The sequence below is a fragment of the Rhinopithecus roxellana genome, chromosome 3, assembly GCF_007565055.1.
Source record: "Rhinopithecus roxellana isolate Shanxi Qingling chromosome 3, ASM756505v1, whole genome shotgun sequence".
Taxonomy (NCBI): Eukaryota; Metazoa; Chordata; class Mammalia; order Primates; family Cercopithecidae; genus Rhinopithecus; species Rhinopithecus roxellana.
The window spans coordinates 147,223,550-147,237,598 of record NC_044551.1 but is presented as its reverse complement, the minus strand read 5'-3'; the positions used below and the strand labels follow the sequence as shown (position 1 = coordinate 147,237,598).

Here is a 14,049-nt window from a genome sequence, read left to right as displayed (position 1 = left end):
GCGTGAACCCGGGAGGGGGAGCTTGCAGTGAGCCGAGATCGCGCCACTGCACTCCAGCCTGGGCGACAGAGCGAGACTCCATCCAAAAAAAAAAAAAAAAAAGAAAAACCAGAGACTGTTTGTACATTGTTATTAAATGGTGCTTAAATAATAATAATAATAAAACGAAAATTCCTGGCCTTTTCCCACCCTAAATTCCCTTTTCCCATTGACATTGCCTTTCACTACTCAGACATAACTAAGGCCCAGTGTGACACATATCTACCTTTAAATCCTCCATCGAGAGGGCCACTGGAAAACAAAGCAGACCCTTGATGATATGCACTTTGGAGAGATCCCTATGCTAAATAATCCACTAAACTTCAAATACACCTCTGTAACTTTGTATAGCATGGGAAAATGAGTCCATGGAAGCTGGGACCCTCCCCATACGTGAAGAGAAAACTAAGTGAATTTTACTTCGTGACTTAATGCTCCTTATAAGTGGGGAAAAAAACTGACCTTTTTGTTTTCCTCTTGGAAAAAAAAATTCTACAATTTAAACTGGAAAATGAATTAACATTCCATTCCCTGGCAATAACATCTCTTTCTAAAGTGTGAAAGCTGAGTATTTCTCTAGTGGCTGATAAATGTTTCTGTAAACAGAGCATTGGATGGAAAAAATAATTGTGAAAAAAATTCTTCCCTTCTTGACAGGATAGTGAAATAAAGCTTCATTATGTACAATACCAAGGAAGAGAAGCTTTCTCCTCCAAGACAACAGAGGGAATAGGGGATCTTGGCAAAGACAGGGTAGAAGTTAGTAGAGTAACTGAAGTTAAGTATCTGCCCAGCCAGGTGAGGGCTCAGAGTTACACATTAAAGTGGACAGTAGAAAAGAAAAAGTACCATTTCTTATATACTGAGGTTATAGAATCATACAAACTCCCAAAGTTTCCACATATTTAGGTGACTTTAGAGACACATTTAAAATAACACATACTTTGCATTAAACTTAAAAAACAAACAAACAAAAATATTACCCAAATGAGCCACATGAGGGCAGTATGACAGACCTCCTGCTGTATAGGATGTTACATATAAAAATTTATTAAGAAATTAGAGATCTAGGCCGGGCGCGGTGGCTCAAGCCTGTAATCCCAGCACTTTGGGAGGCCGAGATGGGCAGATCACGAGGTCAAGAGATCGAGACCATCCTGGCTAACATGGTGAAACCCCGTCTCTACTAAAAAATACAAAAAACTAGCCGGGCGAGGTGGCAGGCGCCTGTAGTCCCAGCTACTCGGGAGGCTGAGGCAGGAGAATGGCGTGAACCCGGGAGGCGGAGCTTGCAGTGAGCTGAGATCCAGCCACTGCACTCCAGCCTGGGTGACAGAGCGAGACTCCGTCTCAAAAAAAAAAAAAAAAAAAAAAAAAAAAAAAAGAAAGAAATTAGAGATCTATCAAAGCTACAGGATGCACCTGGGAGGAAAGAGAATGAACATTTGTTAAGCACTGACTGCACTAGGAATGACTCTGATTTTGCATTATCTCTCACAGCATCTGGAGTTGGCAGACCTGGAATAGAAGCCTGAGGCCAGACACTCACTAGCTGTGTGGCCAGGGGTGATATACCACCTCAGTTTCCTCATCTTCATGTGGAAATGACGATCCCTAATTGTTTTAGTCCATTTTGTGTTGCTATAACAGAATACTGGGGCTAGGTAATTTGTAAAGAAAAGAGGTTTATTTGGCTCACAATTCTGATGACTGACAAGTCCAAGCGCTGGGCAGTGGCATTAGTTGCTGGTGAGGGCTTTTGTGCTGCATCACAACATGGCAGAGAAGTGGAAGGAGAAGCAGGTGCAGGTAAAGAGGGACCAAAGAGGAGGAAGAACCTCACTTTGTAACAACCCACTCTCCTGGGGACTAATCCATTACCTTGAGAGTGAGAACTTACTCCTGGGAGACAGTATTGATCTATTCATGAGGAACCCACCCCCATGACCCAAACACTTCCTACTGGGCCCCACCTCCCAAGACACACTGGCAATTAGACTTCCAGATGAGCTTTGATGGGAACAAACCACATCCAAACCATAGCACTACTTCATCTATTATGATGGAAGTGAAGTGACAATGCTTATGATCTTTTCTTGGCAGGGTACCTGACACAACCTAAGTGCTCAATAAATGGTAGCAACTGCTGCTGTTCTTAAAATTTACAGCAACCCAAATAGTTTAGTATGATAAGCATTTTGTCACTGTTTTTAAAGGAGGTTTGAAAAAGTCAAACAGCGAATAGATGGCAATGCTAGGATTCCAACAAGGTCTGTGTGACACCCCAGGCCCCTGCCCCTGGAGCACCATGCTCCTGCTATCCCTAGTAGAGAGTGGACTCACACAGGTAGGCCACAGAAACTTTCACTTCCTGATGAAAACCACAAGTACGGTCACCCTCAGCAAAGTGTACACTCTTCCTGTGAGTGTACATAGGAAGTTATTCCAAGGTGATGGTAATTCCTTTTAGAGAAAACTTAGCTGCTGGTAGGGAAGAAATTCAAGGCTCTACTGCCAAAGAGACATTTGGTGGAGCCTTTAACACACCAGTTCTCAGTTATTTTCTGTGCTTCTTGAAAGGGAGTAGAGAAGAGTCTTGAGTTAGATCAGGTGAGGAAACAATTCTTCAACACATGGGTCGGTGACAATCTCATCATTTGACATCACAGACTTACAAGAACCTTTCCTCAAACCTCCCCAAAGCACTTCTTGACAAAAACTCAAGGCCCAAACATTCACTCAGGCCAGTTTTTGAAATACACATTCCATTTCATATTGAAGCTGAGCAGACCCGTATATTCAAAACAACAAAAGGTCACCATCAGTAGACAGAAGAAATTCCTCCATGTTCATGATACTGTACAGAGTAACAGTCACCCATAACCAATGTATCGAAACTTAGAAGAAGGTGCTGTTCGTGTGATACAAAAATACACTGGAAAGAAATGCCTACACTCTTCTCATGATATCAAGAAAGGCTGAGACAGAATGATTATTTCACTCTGTTGTCTGGATTGCTATAAGTGATGCTGGCTCAATACTTTAGAAGCCTGTTGTCTGTTTTAAATAGATACACTTCTCTGAGATATTATGTAGTGTCCTTCAGTTGCACATGTTTGTTAGTGCTCAACAGAAAGTACTGGATGAAGATGGTGGTGGAAATAAGAGTGGAGATGATGGCGACAAGGATTCTAAGAGCGGCTCTTCAATCATGACTCAGATAGGAAAATTCTCTGGGTTGTACAGAGAATTTGGCCACTGTTGCTACTGTAGGAAAGGGAAGGTATTTCCACATATCATTAGGGGAGGCCACGGATGTAGTGAGTGTGACTGTTTTTGCAATTAGCTCTCTGTGATGTTTTGCCATTAGCAATAAGCGATTCTATCAACAGCTATTTTTTCCAAGAGCACTCCAAAGAGAAAGCACTGTCAATGGACACATGTACAACTTCTCCAAGACTCTCCTGGCATAGCGCCAACCGCAGATGTGGCCTCAGGAGAAGGGCAGTTCAACCTCGCCTGTCCTTGTACCCCTACAGATGGCACTTGGCCAATGGTTGCCACTTATCAGCAACGGGGCAGAATCCACTGAGTTAGGCCATTAGTTGGTTAGCTATATGAGAAATCGGGTGAGGTCCATAAGTTCTAGTTCAGTCTCCTGGGTATTTCAAAGAGTTCCACATAAAACTGGTCGGAGTAGCAACAATAATAAAATAAGCTCTTTTACAACAAGGTGGAAAAGGGAGTTTCCCATATTGCTCACTGAAGTTTAACAGAAATTAGAATTTAAAAAGACAATGGAACCATCAGCATTTCAAAGATGTTTCTTCTTGTTTTCCCTTCCAGTTTTATTTTTCAGCAAAAGGTAATTTCTTTCTTGTTAAGAATTCATTTTCAAGAGAAATTTTTGTTTCATTTCCTGACTGACATATGAAAAAACTTCCAAATCAAAATAAGATGACGCCAGCTCCTAAAGGAAGCAAAGAAACGTTTTTTCAGGGAGATGGTTTTGCAGCAATGTTTTGGCACAGGGAAAATCTAATTATAAGGCCTTTGCTGTATAAAAAAGAAATGTCAAAATAAGACAAACATTATCATATACAGACCGTAAATCTCACTTTATTATTCATTATTGAACAAAAATAACTGTCAAAAAGTCATGGAAAAACATTGGTTTGCCAAAGATCTGAGCAAAAACATTAAGTATATGACAATGAAGCCTCATCCATATCCAGCTGATAAAAATCAAGATGAAACCATGACAACAGCATTAATTTTTAGGACTACTCCCCAAACAATTTAATGTGTGGCTTGGCCGTGGACGGCTGCCCCGAAACATCATCTCCACCCCACCATCCCTGTGGATGCTTCAGCCGGGGCTTACCCTATCCATCCTTCCCACCCTGACTCAAAGATCACAAAAGGAAAAGCAAGGAAGGCTCTAGCAGCCAGCCTCATACCAGGCCTGGACATCTCTCTGAACACGGCCCTGATGCAAGGGTGACTGACAGATAAGTAGGCAACATCATTTCAAAAATGGAGAAGTCTCTTTGTCCCATAAAAGTATCTGCTTGTTGATGGTTGATTCTTTGGATTTTTTAAAATTACTGAGATGCAAACTGGAGTGCTAATATATGTCTTGGTAGTCATCTAAAGGATTCAGTAAATTCAGTCTTCTCCTGCTAAAAGATTTTGGAGAAGATATTCAAATTACATTCTGATATTCTCAAATCTTCTCTATTTTTTTTTTTTTTTTTTTTGAGACAGGGTCTCACTCTGCCAACCAAGATGGAGTGCAGTGGCACAATCACAGCTCACTGCAGCCTCGATCTCCTGGGCTCAATCAGTCCTCCCACCTCAGCCTCTCAAGTAGCTAGGACTACAAGTGTGTGCCACCACGCTTGGCTACTCTTTCCCTGTTGCACTACATTGAATCATTTCTGACAGAATGTGCATTTGGTTCTGCCAAGTTTATCTTTAAAATAGTTTTCCAATCATCCCCCCTTCTACAGCCCATTGCCTCGGGTCAAGCACTCCTCTATCTGGGCTCCTGGGCTAATTTATATACTGCTTCAAGTTGCCACCAGAGGTGTTTGTAAAACCCAAAATCATTCAGGCCACATGCATGTTTAAAGACCTGATTGCTTTCCAATCAGGAAAAAGTTCCAACTTCCAGCCCACATATAGAATCCCTCAGATCTGGCCCCAACCTCCTTTTTGGGCATCAACTCCTGTCCTCCCCCATAAAAAGGACCCTGAGCTTCAGTCACGTCGAACTTCTCCCTGTTGTTAGAATATATCATGCCCTTTCATCCTAATTTTGCCTTTGCACCTGCTGGCTTTCTTGCCTACAATGCCACGGGTTAAAGATCACATCTTCTGTGAACCTGCCACTTAGTGCCCTAGATGGTCTTCATTTCTGCTCTGTATTTCCCCTATATTTTATATGCACATTTTCTACTATACTTAGCTCTGTCTATTGTTCAACAGTTGTTCATGGCTTTGTCTTCCCCACGAACTCTGCTCCTCAAGAGCAAAAGTTTCTTATTGTTTGTATTTCCAAGACCTAGCACAGGACCTGCACAGAGAAGGGCTCGATGACTTGGAGGAACGAATAAATGGGGAAAAGGCCACTCACCAAAAATAGAGGTTAAAGGCACTAAACATTAACTTTGGTCACTGCATTGTTTTTTCTAAGCCTTTGTCCAGCTACTCTGTGACCTTGCCTTTTCACTGGCCATTCTACATACTGCTGTGTAATCTATAGGAACTGGCAAGGGGTGCTCTTGGACCCCAGTGAGGATTTAAGTAAATCAAACCCACAAATATCAGATTTGTTTATCTAATCTGGTTCCTGGTCAGCTATGTTGGAGTCTAAGAGGGTTGATTAGGAGCATTTCATGAAGCATCAGTCCTGGCCTGGAAGAAAGAACTCACTCATTCCTTTAACACATCTTTCTTGAGTGCTGCCATGTTCCACAGACCACTCCAGATCTGGGAAAAGGGCAGCAAACATGATGGACAAGGTCCTGTCCCTCATGGAGTAAGTGAGAAAAAGAGATAAGATGTCTCCATTCATGGTAGGCAATGACTGGGCTTTGTGGAGGAGCTGAAACCATAAGGACAGGACAGAGCCAGCCAAGTGACCATCAGAGAGATGAGAGCCCAGGCACAGGGAGCAGGAGGCCGTATGCAATCACACATTGGAGACTAGGGTGTCTGTGTCAAGGCTGCTCCTTAATTAAAGACTAATTATACTATTAGGTATACTCTGCTGCCAGAAGTTAAGGAAAACTTGAGCTAAATGATGACTAGATATAAACAAAAAGGTATAGGTCTAGGTGTTTTATGACCATCATCACTTTCCCCTATTACCCCTACTGCCCCATGTCTAATTTCACTGAAATGCAGGGAACTGAGAGGAGCTAAGCACTGTGAGTTTGGGCAAGTACTCAATCTCTGAGCCTAAGTTTCCTCATTTGAGAAATGAGGATAACAAAATACCCACCTTAATATTGTGCCTGGCATAGAAGCAGTGCTAAATAATATTAGCTATTTTTATTTATGCCAGTCATCAGCACCAGCAAAGTACACAGAACAGAACAGGCTCCTATCTGGATATTTATTAAACATATATTAGATTTAAGTATTATAGACACACTCCAAAACATCATGTTTTCATAAGATGAAAGTATTCTAAGAATAGTGTCCTCCTAGATTGCATTCTCTATTCTTTGTTTTTTTTTTTTTTTTTGAGATGGTGTCTTGCTCTGTCACCCAGGCTGGAGTGCAGTGGTGCAATCTTGGCTCACTGCAACCTCTGCCTCCAGGGTTCAAGCGATTCTCATGCCTCAGCCTCATGAGTAGCTGGGACTACAGGCGCCCACGACCACGCCCGGCTAATTTCTGTATTTTTAGTAAAGACAGGGTTTTGCCATGTTGGCCAGGTTGGTCTTGAACTCCAGACCTCAGGTGATCCATCCACCTCTGCCTCCCATAGTGCTGGGATTACAGGCATGAGCCACCACGCCAGCCTGCATTCTCTGTTCTATAGGTAATTTCTTGAGAAGTGCAACAACACAATGAATTGTGAGGGGTGTTGTTACTATCAGTGGAGAGCCAGGATAACGCCTTTCTGTTCCCATGAGTTTAAATAAAGGACATCAATTATCAAAGAAAAAAACACTATAACAATGGCCTGAGATTCAAATTAAACACCAGAAATTGAAGATTTGTTCAAATACACATTTGATTATTTGTAGGGGTTTAAAATGGTTTGCAGCATTCAGGGTAGATAAGTGCTCTGACCACCAGCTTAGACACTAACCAGGCTTTACATCTTGACTAAGAGCACCAGCAAGGAGAATGTCCAGCTGGGCTAGCAAGAGGAGGATTCTGGTGGAGTGCAACTGGCAGCCAGGCACCAAATAACCAACTGATATGGTTTGGCTGTGTCCCTACCCAAATCTCATCTTGAATTGTAGCTCCCATAATTCCCATGTGTTGTAGTAGGGACCCAGTGGGAGATAACTGAATCATAGGGGCAGATTCCCCCACACTGTTCTCGTGGTGGTGAATAAGCCTCACAAGATCTGATGATTATATAAGGGGTTTCCCCTTTCACCTGGCTCTCATTTTGCTTTTGCCTGCTGCCATGTAAGATGTGCCTTTGCTCTTCCCTCACCTTCCACCGTAATTGTGAGGTCTCCCAAGCCACGTGGAACTGTGAGTCCATTAAATCTTTTTCTTTATAAATTACCCAGTCTTGGGTGTGTCTTTATCAGCGGTGTGAAAATGGACTAATACACGGATGTAGCCACCAAAAGATTCAGATTTAAAAGAAGATGGATGCAGGGAAAAGGCAAAATCAGGCATGAATGAGAATTAAAAAGAAAAATGTTATAAAAGGTTGTAGTAAAATATTTCCTCACTTTAATGAGGCTAATGCCATTTCTTATAATGCTAAGATACCAATGGGGTTTTATCCCTCCTTTAACATTTATTAAGGATGAAAAGATTCCAAAGTCTGTTGAAAGATTGAAAATGTTTGTTCTCTACAAGTTATGGAACTGGAAACTGGAAAACAGTGTCCTAATTTATTACTTACTGGCAAGCAAACAACTTAACTTTTTCCTGTAATTTAAAACATAAGTAGTCACAGATCTTGGAGATCTTTAGATGAAAGTTGTAAGGTAAGTATAAAATGTTGAGGTGCTCTCACTTAGGAGGTATGGGTAATGCTAGGTTTAATCTTCATATTCAGAATCCCCCTGACAAGTAGCACAGAAGACCCATGTTTGACGTATTAAGCGAGTAAAAGTACCAAATGTTTGTTCTGTCCTTTTAAACAACTAAAACCCTGTTTGTTTTTCCTATTGTTTAATTTTTAGGAATGTTTGATATTTTTTACTAATGGATTTCTGGGCAAACTAATTTTTTGGCACCCTTGCAGAGTATTACAGTTTACTCACACATTATTCAGCTCCCCTTTCAGACCTAAAACCCACTGAACGCGGCCAGATGATTTTGACTAGACAGCTATTTATCCTTCAGTAATGCCACTAGAGAAGTAATGAATGCGAAAAGTACCACACAAGTGCTGGAGAGTCTGGCAAGTTCAAGGGCAGCAGGAGAAAAGTGAAAATACCATCAAGACATAGGAACAAACGGAATTGTGGTTTCAAAAGAACAGGTGTACTAACAACTTGCGCGGTGAGAAAGATGGAAATTGAAGTCAATGTGTTTTCAGAGAGTGTTAAGCCAGAGAAAGCTAGCACATTCTATTTGGGTGGAAATCAACTATTTCAATTTGTCTTTATGATTCCAAGTATATAATACAAGTTAAGTGTTCTCAATTTTTATCTTTGGCGCAGAAACAACATTTTACTGAATCTCTACTTCTTAAGTAGTAAGATATGCCTTTAAGGTTACTCAGAAAAATCAATAAACCAAACTGAGTGGACAGAGAGTTTCATTTCCCGAGAGTTCTCTGAAGTTTTGCCAGATTCTAAAGGATCTCACTGGTGTTTCGGTGTTTAATGCAGAGAGAGGCAAACAAAAGTCACGAGAACACTGATGAGCACAATCCTCCCTGAAGAATAACTGGAGAGTAAAACATCTAATGGCAGAAACAAAAATAACTCAATACATCCAAACATGAAGCAGTCTGTTTAAAGAATTTTGAATATTGAATGCATACTTAATAAATCAATAATAACAAGATCCCCTACGGATCTGCAGATGACACTTGCTCTAAAGACAAAGTAAAATAAACTCTGTGAGCCCCCAGAGTCCTGGGCAGCAGCCCACCTCTGACCAGGCCATGCACAGTGAGAGTGAGGGGAGAATCCAGTGATTGACACTGGACATCCCAAGCAGATAAGGAGGCCGCTCAGGAGGCAAGAACATGGAAAGCAGCCTGGGGCTCCATGCCTAATGAGAGGCAAATGGTTAACAGGAGGCCTTGCAGCAGGAGACAAAGGGATGAACAGTCAAGGGCCAGGATGAAAAACCAAACCAATCAATCAACCAAACAAACAAACAAACAAATCAAAACAAATGCTCCTGAGTTACCACAATAGGCACCACAAAGCCCATGAAATTAGAGGCTAACTCAGGGCCTATTCAGTCTCAGACACAGTTCTAGCAATATGTGTGGTGTCTGGTGCCCTAATTTTACAGCAGGCTAGAATCTGCAACTCAGGAAGATGCATACTGCTGGACATAATCTTTGTAGAAGGAGGAAAGGAGAAGAAAAATATAAATCGTAAAAGTAGACCACAAACCAAAGTGTCTTTACCTATTTCTCCGACATTGAATGACCCACACTGATGTATCTTGAAGACACCACTGAAAGATGCATAATACAATAAAAAAATTAAAATGATGACCCTACATCATTAAGACAGTGAGAGACTCATGGCATAATTAAGGATGGTTTAGACCTAGCAAAAAGGTTTATATCCCATATTCCTGTCACTAATCCTATCTATCTACAGCAATACAATGTGCCTGCCTTCACTTGATACCTTGCAAAGGTCACAACGATAAGCACATGAAAACTTTCACTATCCTGGCATAAAGTTAGGCATACAGACTGAAAACAGAGAAAATGATTACAGGCTAAGCAGTATGCCTCATGTGCCTTGCATCTCCACTGGAATGATGTTTCCAAAGAGTAAGTAACAGCTTTTCTCATTCCTAGTAATTCTGTCACCCTGTGACCCTCAACCCAGGAAGCAGGCAGGGAGGTCCATGTCTGGGCTCTGGAAATGGATAGTCAGCAGGTGGATGAGCTAATAGGTTTAGCTTAAGCAATCACTCAGAGTCAGGGGAAGAGAGAGGACTGGAAACGAAGCTAAAGGACATGGCTGTGACCTTAAGCACACATCTTGGGCTCTGCCCCCAGGACTGGATCTAGTGTAGAAGAAATAATGGATGTAGGGATACAAGAATGGAAAGAACCATGCCTCATTCCCTGGAGGAGCCTGGGGGCAGATGAGAGGACAGCAAGACTCCCTGCAGTTCCTGTGTCCAGTATAGTGTGGCAGCAGCAGATGACAATGGTTGCATAAGGTGATGGAAGGAAGGCTAGGAGGCTTCTCACACCACAGTGAGGAAGGGGTTGCAGCTCCACTGATGAATGTTTTGGATTTGCTGTTGAGAAGAGCACAAATGTGGCACAGAGATGGTCCAAAGAGTCTCCGCAGGCAAGGAGGTTGCAGCATGATGTAGATGGATGATATCAAAAGGCCAGACAGGAACAGGAATGTTTCTGCAGAGGCTTGTGCAAGGATGACTATGGACCACACACTTCCTTCAGCTCCAATGCACTGGCTCCCTGGAGGGAAGCCAGGATGAGATCATGAATTAACTGAGATGATTTAATTGACTGTAACCAGGTTTCCTCCACCCAGCAGAATAGGGACCCCAGCGGTACTGAGTTCAGTGACAGGGTAAAAAAGAAGTAAGTTATATGATTTGCATATCTAAGTTTGTGCACTGAAATTTGTGATTACTGTGCATATGTGTGAGCACTATGGCTGGATGTCCTGGATTTGATAGATATAATAATTGTGTTAGGTTATTTTGTAGGTGAAATAGAAGTTAAATCCATTTTTATTGTTTTGGTTATTTTTAAGCAGTAATATGGACTCATTCCAAGACTTTACATTTTTGTGTAATCGCAACTATAATGATAGGAAAAGTACTGAAATCAGAAGAAAGTTTGTTTCTATAACATGCCTCTCAAGCTTTTCAAATCTAACACCCCCACCCTTTTCATAATAAATATTTTATAATGCTCCTTTGTCCTGAAATGGAATTTATACACAATACCGTAACTATATGTCTAACTAAAAAAATAACTATCAGTGTAATACAGAGTAGAAAAAGCCAAATAATAATAGCATGTACTTCATAGGAAAATGTGCAGGCTCAATCCTAAAAGACATAGCAAAGTGGTTAGATGATTGCATACAATTATAGATGAAATAAATTTGGACTTAAGGCCATTCTATACTAGAAATACCAAAAAAAAAAAAAAAAAAAAAAAAGAGAGAGAGAGAGAGAGAGCAGGGATAAATGCTAGGATAAAGATTAGAATATTAATTATATATTAAAACCACACAAAATTACTTTGTGTTTATGTGTAAAACAGACTTAGGTTCTGGTCTCAGAAAATTATAAACAGGCCTTTAATCTTCATGACCAACCAGCAGGGTATTTTGTAAGTTGTACAGGACTTGGGACAATTCCTTACTGTGTGGGGACATTAGGGGCATTGCATCCTGGGCCCCCTACTCACTAAGTATCAGTAACACTCAAGTGAATTTCTAAAATACTCTCAGTAAAAACCACTGCCCTATACAATGGCAGGATTGGGACATACGGCCAGTGATAGGTAGTGATCTCTCTTTCAAGAGGCTTCACAGGTTAGCACTCATTACCTTGTGAATTTAACACAGTTTGGGGTCTGGCCTAAACCTCTGTAAGCTTACAAATAATTCTGTCAGCATATGGAAAGAGGTTCCACTTCTTAGAAGCAGAATCACTGTAAATGATATATATATAATCACAAAGTCAATTAATTGATTTACAAAGTAAATTTATCACAGTGACTGGCATGTTTATGGCCCATGTGAGTGGCATAAATGTATGGGAAATCAAGTTAAAATCAGATCTCCTAGTGAATAAGGACTCAGATATAATATTTGTATTTTTGTAATATGTGAAATCTCATAATTTTTCAGATCTAAAATATATTCTATAAATATAATAAAATACTTATATTTACTATATTCAAAAAATGCACTGAAAGAAAGCTGCTTTAATGAGAAAATTCACCAAGTTTCAAACTTTTTTTCTAGCAACTAAGACTTCAAAAATGATGAATCTAAAGTTCATTCAGGAAAAAAATAGATAACCTACATGCCCTATATTTATTAAAGGCATTGAAATTAGTAATTAAAATTCTTCCCACAAGCCAGGTGCGGTGGCTGATGCCTGTAATCCCAGCACTTTGGGAGGCTGAGGTGGGTGGATCACGTGAGGCCAGGAGTTCGAGACCAGCCTGACCAACATGGAGAAACCCCATCTCTACTAAAAATACAAAAATCAGCCAGGTGTGGTGGAAGACGCCTATAATCCCAGCTACTTGGGAGGTTGAGGCAGGAGAATCATTTGAACCTGGGAGACAAGGGTTGCAGTGAGCCGAGACTGCGCCACTGCACTCCAGCCTGGGTGACAGAGTAAGATTCTGTTTCAAAGAAACAAAACAAAACAAAACCTTCCCACCAAGAAAATTTCAGGTCCAAATGCCTTCATAGGCAAATTCTACCAAACTTTTTTTTTTTTTTTTTTGAGGCGGAGTCTCGCTCTGTCCCCCGGACTGGAGTGCAGTGGCCGGATCTCAGCTCACTGCAAGCTCCGCCTCCAGGGTTTACGCCATTCTCCTGCCTCAGCCTCCCGAGGAGCTGGGACTACAGGCGCCCGCCACTTTGCCCGGCTAGTTTTCGTATTTTTTTTTTTTTTAGTAGAGACGGGGTTTCACCGTGTTAGCCAGGATGGTCTCGATCTCCTGACCTCGTGATCCGCCCGTCTCGGCCTCCCAAAGTGCTGGGATTACAGGCTTGAGCCACCGCGCCCGGCCGTTACCAAACTTTTAAGAAAGGAATAATACTAGTTCTATACAAACTCTTTCAAAAAGTAGATAGGAATCCTGTATTTCACAACTTATTCTATGAGGCCAGCATTACTCTGACACCAAAATGAAACAAAGACATTACAGAAAAAGAAAACTACAATGAACATAGGTGTAAAAATCCTTAACAATATTTAGGAAATCAAATCTAGCTTTATATAAAAAGATAATTAGTTTTCTATTGTTCTAGTTTTCTATTACCACATACTTAGCAGTTTAAACAATACACATTTATTATTGTACAGTTCTACAGGCTGTACAATCCATTCAGCTGCTGAGGCCTGTACAAGTCTGACACAGGTCTCACTGGGCTAATATCAAGGTGTTGAGAGGGCTGCATTCCCTTCTGGAAGTTCCATTTCCTTGCCTTTCTAGCTTCTAGAGGCTGTTTGCACTCCTTGGCTCATGTCTTTTGAGCTTCATACTAGAGTTATGAGTGAATTGCATACCACAAATACAGTAATAGAGTATTCTGAGTTTGTCCAGGTACTTAATTTTACCAGTAGGTTTTATACTTTGAAAAGTTTTCATTTGCACATTAGTGTTTTTTCTTTCAGATTGAAGAACTACCTTTAAGTATTTCTTGCAAGATGGGTCGATGGGTCTAGTAGTGGTGAATTCTCTCAGCTTTTGTTTGTCTGGGAAAGATTTTATCTGTCCTTTATAGTTGAATGATAATGTTGCCGGATACAATATTCTTGGATGGCAGGCTTTTTTTCTCTCTCTTTGAGCAATCTGAAAATGCCATTCCACTGCCTCCTGGCCTGTTTAGTTTCCTTTGAGAAATCTGTTGCCAGATGAATTAGAGC

At 41.0% G+C, this 14,049-nt stretch overlaps 1 protein-coding gene across 1 annotated transcript in view; it reads right to left on the bottom strand.

The window, feature by feature from the left end:
• The window catches only part of ARSB (arylsulfatase B), a 198,452-nt gene that overhangs the window by 95,357 nt on the left and 89,046 nt on the right, over window positions 1-14,049 (bottom strand). The gene's annotated exons all lie outside the window — the stretch shown is intronic.